Source organism: Lemur catta, chromosome 12 (genome assembly GCF_020740605.2).
Source record: "Lemur catta isolate mLemCat1 chromosome 12, mLemCat1.pri, whole genome shotgun sequence".
Lineage (NCBI taxonomy): Eukaryota > Metazoa > Chordata > Mammalia > Primates > Lemuridae > Lemur > Lemur catta.
In genome coordinates this window covers 41,968,493-41,983,010 of record NC_059139.1, presented here as the reverse complement: position 1 = coordinate 41,983,010, position 14,518 = coordinate 41,968,493, and positions in this window count along the sequence as shown.

Genomic DNA, 14,518 nt, shown 5'->3' with positions numbered 1-14,518 from the left:
TGGCAGTGGTGCCCAGTGTCCTTATGGCTTCAAAGTCAGGTTTGAGGGTGTCACAATTGTTAACAACAGGAACCCCTAAGAAAGGCTATAGAGAAGCGCTACAGCCTTTTCCTGCCTTCATATGCTGTAATTGTGTAAGCCTGTGAGCAGGAGAGAACACTGAAGAATTTATTTTAGGGGAAGGAGGAAGAAGAAAGAAGAAAAGGAGAGAAAGGAAAAGAGAATGAGGAAAAAAAAAGGAGAAGTTCTATGTCTAGTAACTTGAAAAGCACTTAAAAAATCCAGGCTTTAAATGAACACTTAAGTGAATTAAATGTAATATAATTGAATTTCATGTTACTAAAAAAAATGCAATGTAACATTTTAACTCATTTTAAAGTTATACCCTCTTTTGGGAACAATAAAAGAATTCATAATAAGTAAAATAAAGAAAGAAAAATGGAAGCAAAAATCACTTAGCATAACTAAATGATTATCTCAAATGTGATTAAATACTTGGAATGTTATGATAATTGAGTTAATCTTTACATTTTGTGAATCATCTGGTTTCTATGACTCAGCTCTTAAAATTTGGGGGTAAAGTAAACTTAGCCTACAGGATTTTTAGTTTTATGAGAACACATCATTACTTTCATTTTTTAAAATGCAATTTTAGCTACTCAGTATAGGTTTTCAATTTAAAGGATTTAATTAGCCTTAGATGAATGTCTTGCGCTGAGTCCCAAGCAGAATGCAGCCTCTGGAAGTGGCTAATCAGAGAAGCCATCAGCTCAGCTGGGCTGTCGCCCTGAAGGTGGGGACTAAGCAAGCCACTTGTCCTACCTGGGCCTGGGTTGTTCCCTCGGCAAATAAAGGTGTTGAGCCTGATAATCTCCAGACCGCCTTCTGCTCTACTTTTACATCTATTCTGCCTTCATCACAATCCTCAAGGCTCTCTCAAATTAACAAAAGGGGCCAGAACCAATTTCTTTTCAAACACAGATACCTGTGCATTTGTGGCTCTAAATATATGAAAGGTCCAAACTGGAGCAGGGAAAATTCAAGTAAAATAAAATCTGACCTTATGACAATTCCCCAATCATGCTTTCTAACCACTGGAGGTTTTCCCAGAAAGTAGAGGAAAAGCAAGGGGAAGGAAGAGCGTGTATGTTAGCATATGTGAATATTATCCGTGAGTATTCATTACTAATGTGCCCTTAACCTTCTGCTAGAAGAAAATAAGTCAAATAGTTTCCTGACTCTAAGAATTTGTAACCTAAAGTGAGCAACAGTAAACTAGGCAAACATAAATACACTTATTTTAACAAGATCTATAGCAGAGATTGAACACCTAGAGGGGCCAGGCTGGCGATGTCAAAGCGTGAAGCAGGGTAGTCTGATGTGATAGGGAGTGGTGGGGACTGTGGAAAAGACAACTTTGTGTCAGCCACAGTAAGCATGGTCTGCGGGTGAAAACTGATGCACACACAGAGCCAGTTTGCAACTCGGACTTAGAGGCTCAGGGCGGTGCTTCTAGAGGCTACCCAGCTACTTGAAGGCAGAGCGAGAATTCAAACTAAAGCCTTTTCACTCCCAGACCAGAACTTTCTCCACTCGCCCACAGCTTCCTTTCATCAAAGGTCCAAGCAGATTCCCTTCATAATAGGTGTTGGTGTCATCCTCTCCCGTCACCGCTGCCCCTCAAGCCACATGCCACACCATCATCAGACTTTCTCTAAAAGACCACTTTTACAACGTCCCTTCCCTGCTCCAGAAGCAAGAGAGGCCCCCCTGCCCCATCATGCTATCGAGGGCCACTCCAGTCAGGCCCCACTCCACCCAGATCAGACTGCCCGGAACCACAGTGGGTAGACGCCTGGTCCTCAGTCAGCTTCATCATTCACACCTTTACCCTCTATTCACCACAGGCCTTCTTCTGGAAAGTTCCCCCCTGCCTCATTATCCAAATCCTTTACAAACAAATAATGAGCTCTATACCAGTCTTAGCTCTTCACACTAAGATAAGGAACACGGTTTTGCAAAGGAGTTTCCTCAATCCCCTTCCACTTTCTCCTCTTGACCTGGGCTAATGCTAACCTTGAAGAGAGTTTTCCTTTCAGAATCCAGTGGTTCTTATGTTCCCTAAAGGGCTCAGTGACAGAATAACCAGAGATCCCAGGAGAGAGGTCAGTGTTAGGCTGCGGAGACTTTGTTCCTAAGCAGGGGAGAAGTTGCTCATGTAGACAGTTACAAGGCTTTCCCCTGAGAGGCTGACACAAACCCATTTCTCTGACTCGTGGATCAATGTCCTGTGAAGGGCAGTAACATCAGCCACATGTCACTCCCAAAAAGAGAAGCAAGTAACTTGGTTGATGGAGGGTAAAGCACCCTCCCATCATCCAAATCTGACACCCTTTTCGTGTGGACAGAGAAGAGCTAGGAAGAAGACCCTAGGGTGCTGAAAGAGAAGTGGCATCTGGGGTCAGTTTAAAAAACCTGCTGAAGCCTGCTTGACATGCTTCGTGCTTTAGCATCCAGAATACTGCGTAGCTGTTAACTCTCAAGGTTGATTCTCATTTTTATTGCTCATATTTTATGGCATTTAATTCCTCCAATTTTCAGGCTGGCTCAGGTGCAGTAATGAAATTCTGGGTCAGGGGTAATTCTTACACATGATTAGCAAGCTGAAGGGGCAGTGCCTTTCCAAAGAAGAATTGTTCACCTGAAGTAATTAGGCAGCGGTCCCTAGCTTCTACATATTCTCATTACAACCTATCTCTCCCTGCCAAAATGGGACTTACTCTGGAATTTGGACCTTCATGTGGGCACTGTTCCCGTTTGTGGGTTTGGGATGGAGCAGAGATGCTACTGCCTTTCATTTGCCATGAATGAGACTCGGCAGAGGGAGCAGGGCTTTCATCAGCAAGCCCTGCAGGAAGCCTTCCTGGGCAGCCGTGAGCCTGCCAGACATTCAGATCAAAAATCCACAGGCTTTATTTAACTCTCCCTGAAAGGAGGTATAAAGGTTACAAAATAATGAGGAAGAGCTCTGTTGAGGAGGAACCCAAGGGTCACAACCTCTTTGTTAAAACTGACAAAAGAGTTGGAAGATAAACTCTATGAGGAACAGAGTCAGAGCTATTTAACCTGCTGAAGGGGAAGTGGGAAGGAAACAAACTGGCAGGCTTCGTGCATATGAAGTGCTATTATAATATTGGAAGCTAAGCAACTGTTTCCCAATTCCACTGGACAGGTAAGAAATGGGCTCTAATAGCAGCAGAAGGATTTGCAGGTATTTGAGTATGTTGGAAAGAACAGATGTTAAGACTTAAAAAATTTGAGTTTTGATCTCGACTCCTCTGCTAGCCAGTTGACAAGCCTCTGTGCCTCTGTTTCATGGAATTAGAATAGGATAGCAACCTTCCACCTACTGCCATAGGACTACTATGAGAATAAAAAGCAGTGATAGGCACAAAATTGCATGTTAAAACTGAAGAGTGTTAGCAAAATTTAAGAAATTATTATCTCAGCTTTGACAAATGATAGGTGAAGGGTTTGATGTCATTTTCAAAAATACTACACGTTATAACTTACCTGGTTGCTTCATTGGGTAGAATATATTCAGCTCCAAACATACATCTAGTTCTCAAAAGCAAAGCAGAAGATTGTGTGTACATGTGTGTGACTGTGTACACATGTGCGTTTGAAGACACAAAGGGTTGTTGCTATGTTCTGAACATTTGTGTTCTCCAAAATTCATAGGTTGCAACCTAATCACCAATGTGATGGTGGTGTTAGGAGGTGGGACTTTGGGGAGGTAATTAGATCACAAGGGCAGAACTCTCCTGAATAGAATTAGCCCCTGAGAGCTGCCTTTCCCCACCCACCACAAGAGGACACAGCCAGAAGGCCGTATCTATGAATGAGAATGAAGGCCCTTATCAGATATCGAAACTGCCACAGCCTTGATCTTGACTTCCCAGACTCGAGAACTGCGAGAAATAAATTTCTGTTGTCCATAAGCCTTTTGTTATAGGAGTCCAAACAGATTAAGACAGTCACTTTTTAAATTCACTTTTGAAGAGGCTGATTTAGGCCCCAAATCTAACATCTTAGGAAATGTTGAAACACATGAGAGAATAACTTGGTTAATGAGCCTTATTACTGAATGCTAATGTCCAGAACTTTGTTTTTATGGGGTTTTCACAGTTCTTGCCAAAGCCACCAAAATGTAATGCCCTAGCAGCTGATATTATTTTATAACTGGGAAGCCCAAAAGAATCAATGTAATACTACTAAAAATCATAGTAAAATAGCAAATTATATAATAAAATTAATAGGTTTCATATATACAAACAAAAATCAGTGAGAATTGCAGAAAATGCCCCATTAATGACATCAGAAAATGAAACAAAATACCTAGGTGCAAACTTAATAAGAAATGCCCAAAACCTATATAAGGAAAACTACAAAGCACTCCTTAAAGTTCCAAAGCACACGTGAAGAAATATAAAAACATACTATATTTTGGCATATCAGTTCTTATAAAGGTATTATACACATAAAACACAATCCCAGTATAAAATACAGATGCTCCTTGACTCACAATAGGGTTACATCCTGATAAACCTACTGTAAATTGAAAATATTGTAAGTCAAAAATGAGTGTTTTGTAGACAAAAACATAAAATACAACATCCAGAAAACACTGGCAACACACCACAGTGTACAGTATTGGCTGTTTATACTCATGATCATATGGCTAACTGAGAGCTTCATCATGAGAGAGTATCATACTGCATATTACTAGTCTAGGAAAAGAGCAAAATTCAAAGTATAGTTTTTACTGAATGTATAAATTGTGAATTGCTTTTGCAATAGTGTGAATTGCTTTCACACCATTGTAAAGTCAGAAAATTGTAAGTCTAACCATCATAAATCAGGAAGCATATGCATCGTGATAATTTTTTTCTGGCACAAAGCAAGTTTATTACAAGGTTCATTTGGAGGAGCAAGCAAGAATAATCAGGAAAAAACAACTAAAAAAGAAAAACAATGTGGAGAGTACAGGAGACTAGTTTATATATAATAAAGCCTCTATAATTAAAAACAGTGTGGTATTGGCACCTGACTAGAGAAACCAATAGAACAGAATAGAAAATTGAGACATAGATCTAATTTCACATGGAAATTTAGTCCACAATAAACGAAGCATCTCAAATCAACGAGAACGTGCTGAGAGGATAACTGAATAGCCATATGAAAAAGATAAAATTGGATACATTTCTCACACCACATGCTATGTTCAAATCCAAATGGATTATAGATTAAATGTAAATCAAATCTATACAAATACCATAAGAAAACATAGGTAAATATCTCTAGAATTAGACAGAAGGAAAATTTTCTCACTGTGCCTCAAAATCCAGAAGTAAGTAAGAGAAAAGATTCATCACCTACCTGGTACTCACTGAGCACTATAATTGCTACCTGAGGGACATTTATCAAAAACATTTATAGGCAAATATTTTATTTTGTTACTATCTGAGATGATAGATAATAGTTGGGGTAAACTATTGACTAACTAAAAAGCTTAGAAGGAAAGGCTGGGGAATAATATGTTTTGGGAAAAAGAGCTTCAAAATGTTTTGACACATTCCTGGCAATCTATAAGGCCACACACATAAACAGCATTGTGTGTATGTTCAGGAAAGACCTAAGCACATCTTAAGCTCTTCCTGTTGGCTGATCCTTACTTTCTGCACATGCAAGAAGTGAAGACTAAGACAGAGTTATGAACTGCCAGGATGAGTATTGAAGTTTTACCCCAGCACATATACTGCCATTCTGCAAAGACTGAGAGATTTTTTGTTTCATTTAAGGAAATCTATGTCCAATAATTAGCTGAATACTAAGCTAATGGAACATAAATTTCAGTGGTCACAATGACAAAATATAGACTTCTAAAAATTAGTTCAAGAAAACCACAAAAAAACAAACAACAACTACAACATGAAGAAACAAACAAACAAAAAACCCTAGGGAAGATGGAGAATCTGATTTCCAGAGTCCTCACATTATCATATTCAAATTTTCTAGCTTTCAACAACAACAACAAAAAAATGAGGTATACAAAGAAACAAGAAAGTATGGTCCATACAGAGGGTGAAAATAATCAATAGAAACTGTCCCTGAAGTAGCAAGTTACTAGAAAAATATTCTGAATCAGCTATTTAAGTATGTTCAAGGAATTAAAAAAAAAAGCCTAAAGAACTAAAAGAAAGATGAGAATAATGTCTCACCACATAGAGAATATCCATTAAAAAGACAAATTATTAAAAGAAACCAAATAGAAATTCTACAGTTAAAAAGTACAAAACTGAAATTAAAATTTTACAATAGAGGTTCAACAGCAAATAATTTCGAACAAAATAAAAAATCAGTAAACTTGAAGATATGTCAGTTGAGATTATCCAATCTAGAGAACAGAAAAAATAATAAGAAAGTAAAAAGAAAGAGTCTGTGAAACCTGTTGGACACCATCAAGCACACCCACATATACACAATGGGAGTACCAGAAAGAGAGGAGGAAGAGGAAGGGAAAATACATTTGAAGAATGATTGGCAAAAAAAATCCCAAATTTGATGAAAAACACTAATCTCTACATCCAAGAAACCAACAAAGTCCAAATAAGAGAAACTCAAAGAGATCTGTACCAAGACACACAAATCAAACACATCATTGTTGAAAGTCAAAGACAAAGAGTGGATCTTGAAAGCAGCAAGAGAGAAGCAACTCACCACATTCAGGGTATCCTCAATAAGACTAACAGTCAATTTCTCATTAGACCATGGAGGCCAGAAGGCAGTGGGATGACATATTCAAAGTGGTGAAAGAAAAAGAAAGCCAACCAAGAATTCTAGCAAAACAATCTTTCAAAACTAAAAGAAAAATTAATATATTCCCTGATAAACAAAAACAGAGAGAGTTTGTCACTAGCAGACCTATTCTAGAAGGATGCTAAAGGCTTAAATGAAAGAACACTAAACAGTAACTTGAATCCACATGAAGAAATAAAACACTCCAGTAAAGGAAATTACATAGGTAAAAATAAAAGATAATATTAATGTATTTTTTGTTTGTCACTCCTCTTTTCTCCTATCTAATGTAGAGATAACTATATGAAGCAATCATAAATCTACATTGATGATCACACAGTGTATAAAGATGTAATTTGTAAAAACAACAGCATTTGTAAAGTGGGTGGATCTATATAGGAAAAAAGCCCTTGTATACTACTGAAACTAAGCCAGTATTGATTCAAAATAGGTTGTTATAAATTAAGTTGTAATTTTAACCCCCAGGGCAACCACTAAGAAAAAAACTCAAAAATATATAGTAAAAGAAAAAAGAAGAGAATTTAAATGACACCCCAGAAAATAATTATTTAACACCAAAAAGGCAGTAATGAAAGAATTCAGGAGTAAAAAATAGCTAATCCATATAGAAAGTAAATAGAAAAATGGCAGAAGGAATTCTTTACATAATATAATAATCACATAAAATACATGGATTAAATTCTATAATTAAAAGGCAATGATTGACAGAATGGATAACAAAAGTATGATCCACCTATTTGCTGTGTACAAAAAGCTCACTTTATTTTGAAAGGCACAAATAGGTCAAAAGTAAATGGATAGAAAAATATATTCCCTGCAATCAGTAACAGCTCTACAAACAACTGGAATAGGTACACTAATCTCAGACAAAATAGACTTTAAAACCAAAAGTGTCACAAGAGACAAAGAAGGACATTATATAATGATAATATGGTCAATACAATAATAAAATGTAACAATTATAAATATATATGTATGTAACAATGGTGCCCTAACACACAAAAAAAAATTGGCAGCATTAAAGAGAAATAAATAGTTCAACAATAACAGTTGGAGACTTTATTAACTGACATTTAATAACAGTTAGAACAACTTGACAGAAGGTTAACAAGGAAATAAATAACTAGAACAACACTATAAACCAACTAAATTTAACTGATATCTGTTAAACATTCCACTCAGAAACTGCAAAATACACATTTTTCCCAAGTGGATCATTCTCAAACACAGACCATATTTTAGGCCACAAAAAAATTCTCAGTAAATTAAAAAACATTGAAATCATACAAACTATGTCCTCCAACCATGATGGAATAAAATTAGAAATCAATGATAGAAGAAAATTTAGAAAATTCACAAATATGTGGGAATTAACTACCACACTCCTAAAAAACCAATGGGTCAAAGAAAAAAATCTCACGGGAAATTAGAAAATACATTGAGATGAATGAAAGAAGAAATACAACATAGCAAAACCAATGAGATGCATCAAAAGCAGTGCTCAGAGGGTTATTCATGGCTTTAAAGGCCTACTTTTTAAAAAGAGTAAGATCGCAAATGAATAACTTAATTGCCCACCTTAAGGAACTAGAAAAAGAAAAGCAAAATAGACCCAAAGCAAGAAGGAAGCAAATAATAAAGATTAAATCAGATATAAACAAAGAGAATAGAAAAACAATAGAGAAAAATCAGTGACCAACATTTGGTTCCAAATCTAACAGATGAAGGAAAAGCAAAGAGAAAGTCCAGTTAAGAGCAGGGGAGACAGATCTCAGGCAAAGTTTTTCATCATTCTACAAAAATAATGCAAGAGGAACCTCCAAAACTATGACTCTAAAAATACCATTCTGGCCTACTCTCCTCTCACCTCTTGTATAAAAGTACAAGAAAACTCATTTCACTTAAAAAATGAGAGAAAAAATTACTTGTGATTCCATTCAAAGTTATTCTAAGAAAATAAGAATAAGGATCAGAACAACATTCCTACAGGCAATTAAAGTGAACTTACTATTTTAAAACACTAAAAGAAAGAAAATAATAGAAGCTGTGAAACAACAATTTAAGTCAGAATTAGAAAAACTTATAAATTAGATGATAATGTCACCAAAACCACAAGGGTGTTCTGGTCTAGGTCTGATTGCTCACCATACAGAAAGCCAATTACCGAGACAATGAGGAGTGCCAAGGAAGAAAGGTAATTTATTACAGATGACATTGCCTGGGAGATGGAGAACTGCCTCAAATCCATCTCCCTGACCAACTGAGGCTGGGGGAGTTTTATAAGGGGTTCAGGAAGGTGACTATGAGTATTGGAGCAGGTTGTGTTGAAAGCAACTCATGCAGGAAGTCTAATTCAGAAGTCACAGGTTAGTGATGGATGGTGAGTCTTGGCATTGTTATCCTGCGAAGAGTCTGCCATTTCTGGGAGGCAACTCAAAAGGTAAAAGTGCTAGTTGAACACAAAGATTGTAATGTTCTAGTCGTTAAGCCCTACTGGCCTGGGAATCCAAAGCATTAGAAAGCTACAGGGAAAACATACATGGGGGAGGATGTTATTTTGCGTTTGTTCATGGTGCCAATTACAAGTAGAGAAAAAGAAGATTAAAAAGGGGAGGTGACAGTGCTTAGAAACAAAAGAAAGTTTTATTTCAGAAGTGAATACTAAACTATAAAGGAAAACAAAACACAATAATTTGGCTGTACATCTCTAGTGGGACGTATCCTAATGACAAACTACAAAAATAATCTTAAATTCTTTTCCGTAATCAAATTATTGATCGTTGTGGTGTTGGTTTGGTGTTCTAAAACTACCATGTATGTGTTGTGGGAAAGAAACAAATGGACAATTTGTTCGGTGTTATTGAGAAGCAGGATTTTTAGCTTGAAGAAAGGAGATGTTGATGTACAGTGGATGTGGTGTAAAAAGCCTGATATTCTAAATTTTAATTTCAAGGATCAGTATGAACTAATAAATAGTTTATCTGAAATAAATAAATACTTTATCTGAAATAAAAATTCCTAGCTCTACCTACGACAAGGCCTATGTATGCTGAGCATACTTCATGCCCAGATTGTGATCTCTGAATACTTTTTCTCACTCAAAGGAACCAGGGTTTCTTAAAGACATGGCTGAGTCTGTGTCTGGGGTGGGAAATGTGTAAGATGAGCCCAGAACATCTTGTCATGGCAAGGAAGCTACTAAACACTGCAAGATCCATGTCAAAAACAAAAACAAATTCAGGAGTCAACTTCAAATCCCAACTGGCTAAACATGAGGCTATTTGAGTATTAATAGGTTAATAATTACATTGGATTGAAACATATCAAATAGCATTAAACCCATGGTTCATGTGATTTTTTAAATCCCATCAATCACCTAGAGAGGACACCACTAGGAAGCAAGTAGCAAAAGTCAAATTGGAAACTATATGATGAACAATCCAGTTTATCCAACAATAAAAAATTAAAAGGAAAGAAATAAAAGTAGGTGTGATATAGATTAAAAGATCTTTCGAACACATATCAAACAATGTGGATCCTGATTCAGACAAACGTGAAAAAATTTATAAGTCTGATTAGATATCTGACAATATTAAGGAATTATTACTCATTGCAGATATAATTACTTAAGACGAGGTCGTACTGCAGTAGGGTGGTCCCTTAATCCACTGCGACTGGTGTCCTATAAGAAATGAAGAGACACAGAGACAGACACACAGGGAAAATGCCAAGTGAAGATGGAGATTGTGACATATCTTCAAGCCAAGGAATGCCAAGGGTCGCCAGCAACCACCAGAAGCCAGGAGAGAGGTATGGGACAGACTCCTCAGTGTGCCCAGAAAGAACCAGCTATTATGCCACCTTGATTTTAGACTTTTAGCCTCCAGAACTATGAGAGAACAAACTTGTGTTGTTCCAAGCCACCAGTCTGTGGTACTTTGTCATGGCAGCTTTACAGATACAACTACTACAGATATGAGGTCTCGGATTTGCTTCAAAGTAACACAGGGTGGATGGGGAACAGATGGAGGTATGAATGAAATAAGTTAAGCCTTGAGCTGATCATTGTAGTGAGGTGATGGGTATGGAGAGGTTCATCATACTGTTCTCCCTACTTTCAAATGTGTTTTAAATGTTCTATGATGAAACATTTTTAACAATTAATACCTCATATGTGCACAATGCATTCCTACTTCTTATTGCAATGTTTGTTCAACACTGTATTTGCCTCAGTGTGCTTTCATTATTGTCCCTTGAGTATTTGTGACCCCTGCTTCACAGGTACAAAAAGGTGAGCGGCTTGCCCTTTGTCACAGAGCCAGTCTGTGGTACCATCAAGGCGAAACCTCAGTCTCTGGACTCTCGGTCTAGGACCTTCCCAGCCCTCGTCATGCCTGCCCAGAACTCTATATCCTCACAGGACATGATCGCCACCTTCAGAGAGGTTAGAATCCTATTGAGGAGCTAATACCTACATTGCGAAATCTGCAGAGAATCACAGGAAACCCTAAGCAATAAAATTTAACTCCAATACAATAAAAATCAAAATGTACAATACAAAAAAAGTTTGTGTATCTATACCTACTGTGCAGAAAACATGGATTCCAGTCCCAGCTCTGCCACTTAAAGGGTTCAGATAAGACCCTAACGCCCCTGAGCATCACTTCCTCATCTTTAAACTATTGTAACGCCTGCCCTAATCACTTCATTCAGTGGTCTGAAGAATAAAACAGCAGGATGTACGTGAAAATGCTCCGTAATCTGCAAGAGGCTACGAAGGCAAGGAATTTTATTAAAGCCAAAATTGGGTAGTGGTTCATACTTGAGTTCAAATCTCCAAAAGGCCCCCAAAAATCTCTTATTAATAGTATCAAACAAAATATTATTTTCATTAAATGCCCCTTGTTACTTAAAGAGATTAATTGTAACTATTTATGCATGGTTAAGGAGAAGTCAACAAAGAATTACTGCTTTGCAAAAGCACATTGGAACCTAAGCTTTTCTTCTGGAGATAAGTGTGGCATCACTGCCGCTAACTGGTGAAGCTGCTTCCCATTGCCATCATGCTCTGTGCTTGCTGACAGGCGACGCTTCTGTCAAGTCCCAAACTGTTGTGGAAAAATACTACCAAAAGGATTCAGCTCTCACCATGGTGAGCATTCATAGCTGATCACCAAAGCAGAACAGCAACAGAAAGACGGAAACCAAACAACGGCAGCCTCTACATGACAACAAAACAAACGGCTGACTGTGTCAGTCTCAGATCCTTCCAATCCTCTGAAACCTGGGGAGTTTGCACCGCATTGATTTTTTTCCTTCTCTGAGCTGATAGAGCTGACGAGGGACCTGGAATCATGCAGCTATAGCCAGAGTGTGTATTTATTAAGCATTTCAAGCTGTTGTTCATACGATTGGGTTCAAATGCCCTCTCTCAGTTCTCAAAAACTCCTCGCAAGGAGACTTGGCAGCCTTTCAGGCTCACAAAGCAGCCAGCGTCCGCACGATGGAGGGAGGGGAAGTTCAGCAGACACCATGGTGTCAGAGCAGCTTTGCTGTTTCAAGGCTCTCCCTTCTGTGTCTGCAGACCTTCTTCCACATGGAAGGAAATTGGCTCCATGTGTCTGGTCTTTTCTGCTTTGAAAAGGTTTTCTGAGAATTCTTTAGCAATCACAAATCTTTCTGACTTTTTCTAATTCATCACTGTAAAGACCACTTCTCCACACACAGGGTTGAGTTTTGCCAGAAGCACTGGAAGACACATGCAAATTAAGGGGCACGCTAACCCTAGAACTGACTGTTTTTTCCATCTGCAATGAACACTTCATTTTTATTGTTAGTGCCTTTCTGTGGCTTTCTCTTTAAAACAAGCATTCATTCTTTTTAAAATTTGATTACCTCTGGGAAATCCCAGAATTAGGTGTCTGGGTGCAAGTGTATAAGCAGGTTAGGTTTGAATCACACCTTACTGTGGGCACACTCTGCACTTGTGGCTTCCCTGCATCACTGACTACTACGGGAAACAGCGGTTGTCTATTTACTTGCCTACCTGTGCGAATATGGGCAACTTGACTTTGGTTTTCTCATCTGTAAAGTAGGGAGAATAATAGTATTTAACCTCATGCTATTGAGGAATGGCACATACTAAGCATTCTGTAAGTATTTGCCATTATTATTATAACCATTACTTTTACTAGACTGTGAGCACCTGAACAGCAGGACTGGGTCTAATTCTCCATGCCACGGTGCCTGGCACATAATAGCTGCTCAGTAAATATCAGGTGGGTGGTTGAATGAATGGATCAACTATTTGCATGAGCAAGCAGCTGTGTGAACAAGAATGCAACGCATAGTCCCAGCAAACCTGGGTTGAAAACTTACGAGATCTTTCTTGGTCATGATATTCATTGGTGCTTCTATGTCCAATGCAAAAGGAATATGTGTGAATAGAAGTAGGGATGGTAGTGGGACCCATATTTTATTTGTTCACGTAGTTATTATAAGAACATATGTATTTGTATATTTGATGATGAAAGAGTCCTGATGGTTGCTTAGCTATTGAGAAACCTGGCAGAGAAGGCTGAAGACACAGAAGGGAGCCTGGGAACTCCAAAGAGAGTTTCTGGAAGCAACAGCTGTTGGGAGCTGCAGGTGTTGTGACTAAAGCCACTGCTACTGATCATGTTGCTGCCACCAGAAGAGTTTCCTCAGGAGGACGTCAAAAGCCACTGGAACCAGAGAAGAAACTGTGCTGGGACATGCTGTCACTGGGACAGCCTTGCCAAGAGCCACTCTGGGAGCCACTGGCCAGAACCACTGTGGGTTCCACATTGAAAGCCATGTACCTGGGGACCAATAGGGAGACCACTGTGCTTCAGGCTGCTCTACCCTGCAATCTTGACTCTCTAGTGGAGGGTAGAGATTGTGGGTGTCTCAGTGTATTTCTCCTAAGGAGAAAGAAATGGGGGTGAAGGGCTCTAGGCCATCCAAGTTACAGAGAGCTCAGATTCTTGGTCAAGGAATCAAGAATGTGGGCCCCTGTCCCCACTTCTGTACTCCACTGTGGATCATGGAAGTTTCCCAATTACTAATGGCTATTTAATCCCATTCTGGCTTGCTTTTCCCCCTCCTTAGGCGCTAAAATGATGGTGTTACTTTAAAGCAAAAATCATAAAAATTTGTTATAAGATATTTATTCCTTTTTTGCTAGAAACTCCCTCCATGAGTGTGCCTAAGTTATTGAACTTGGCCTTCTTCTACCTCAGTTTTCACACCTATGAACTTAGACTCCCTTTCCATTAAATATGGATAGTGTTGATCTCTGCCTGCTGGCTCTCCCCTTTGTGCTGGTATTTTATATTCATGGAAGCTCAGCAAGAAACAAAATATAGAATTCAGCGCAGAGATTCTGTCCATTGGGTTTTCATTCAAAATTCAACAGGTAGACAGAGCTCCCGAGTAAGGAAAGGATGAGGCCACTCAGGGGAGGCAAGTAATGCTGTACAGTGATGATACTTGGATGTGGGCGGCCAGGCTTCTGACAGCCAGAGATGATCTTTTCAAAGAAAGTGAGTCTGGAGATGTGAGTAGTGCAGGCCAAGGTCACACTGAGTTTTACAGCCCCCAAAGTCAGTGGAGTCTG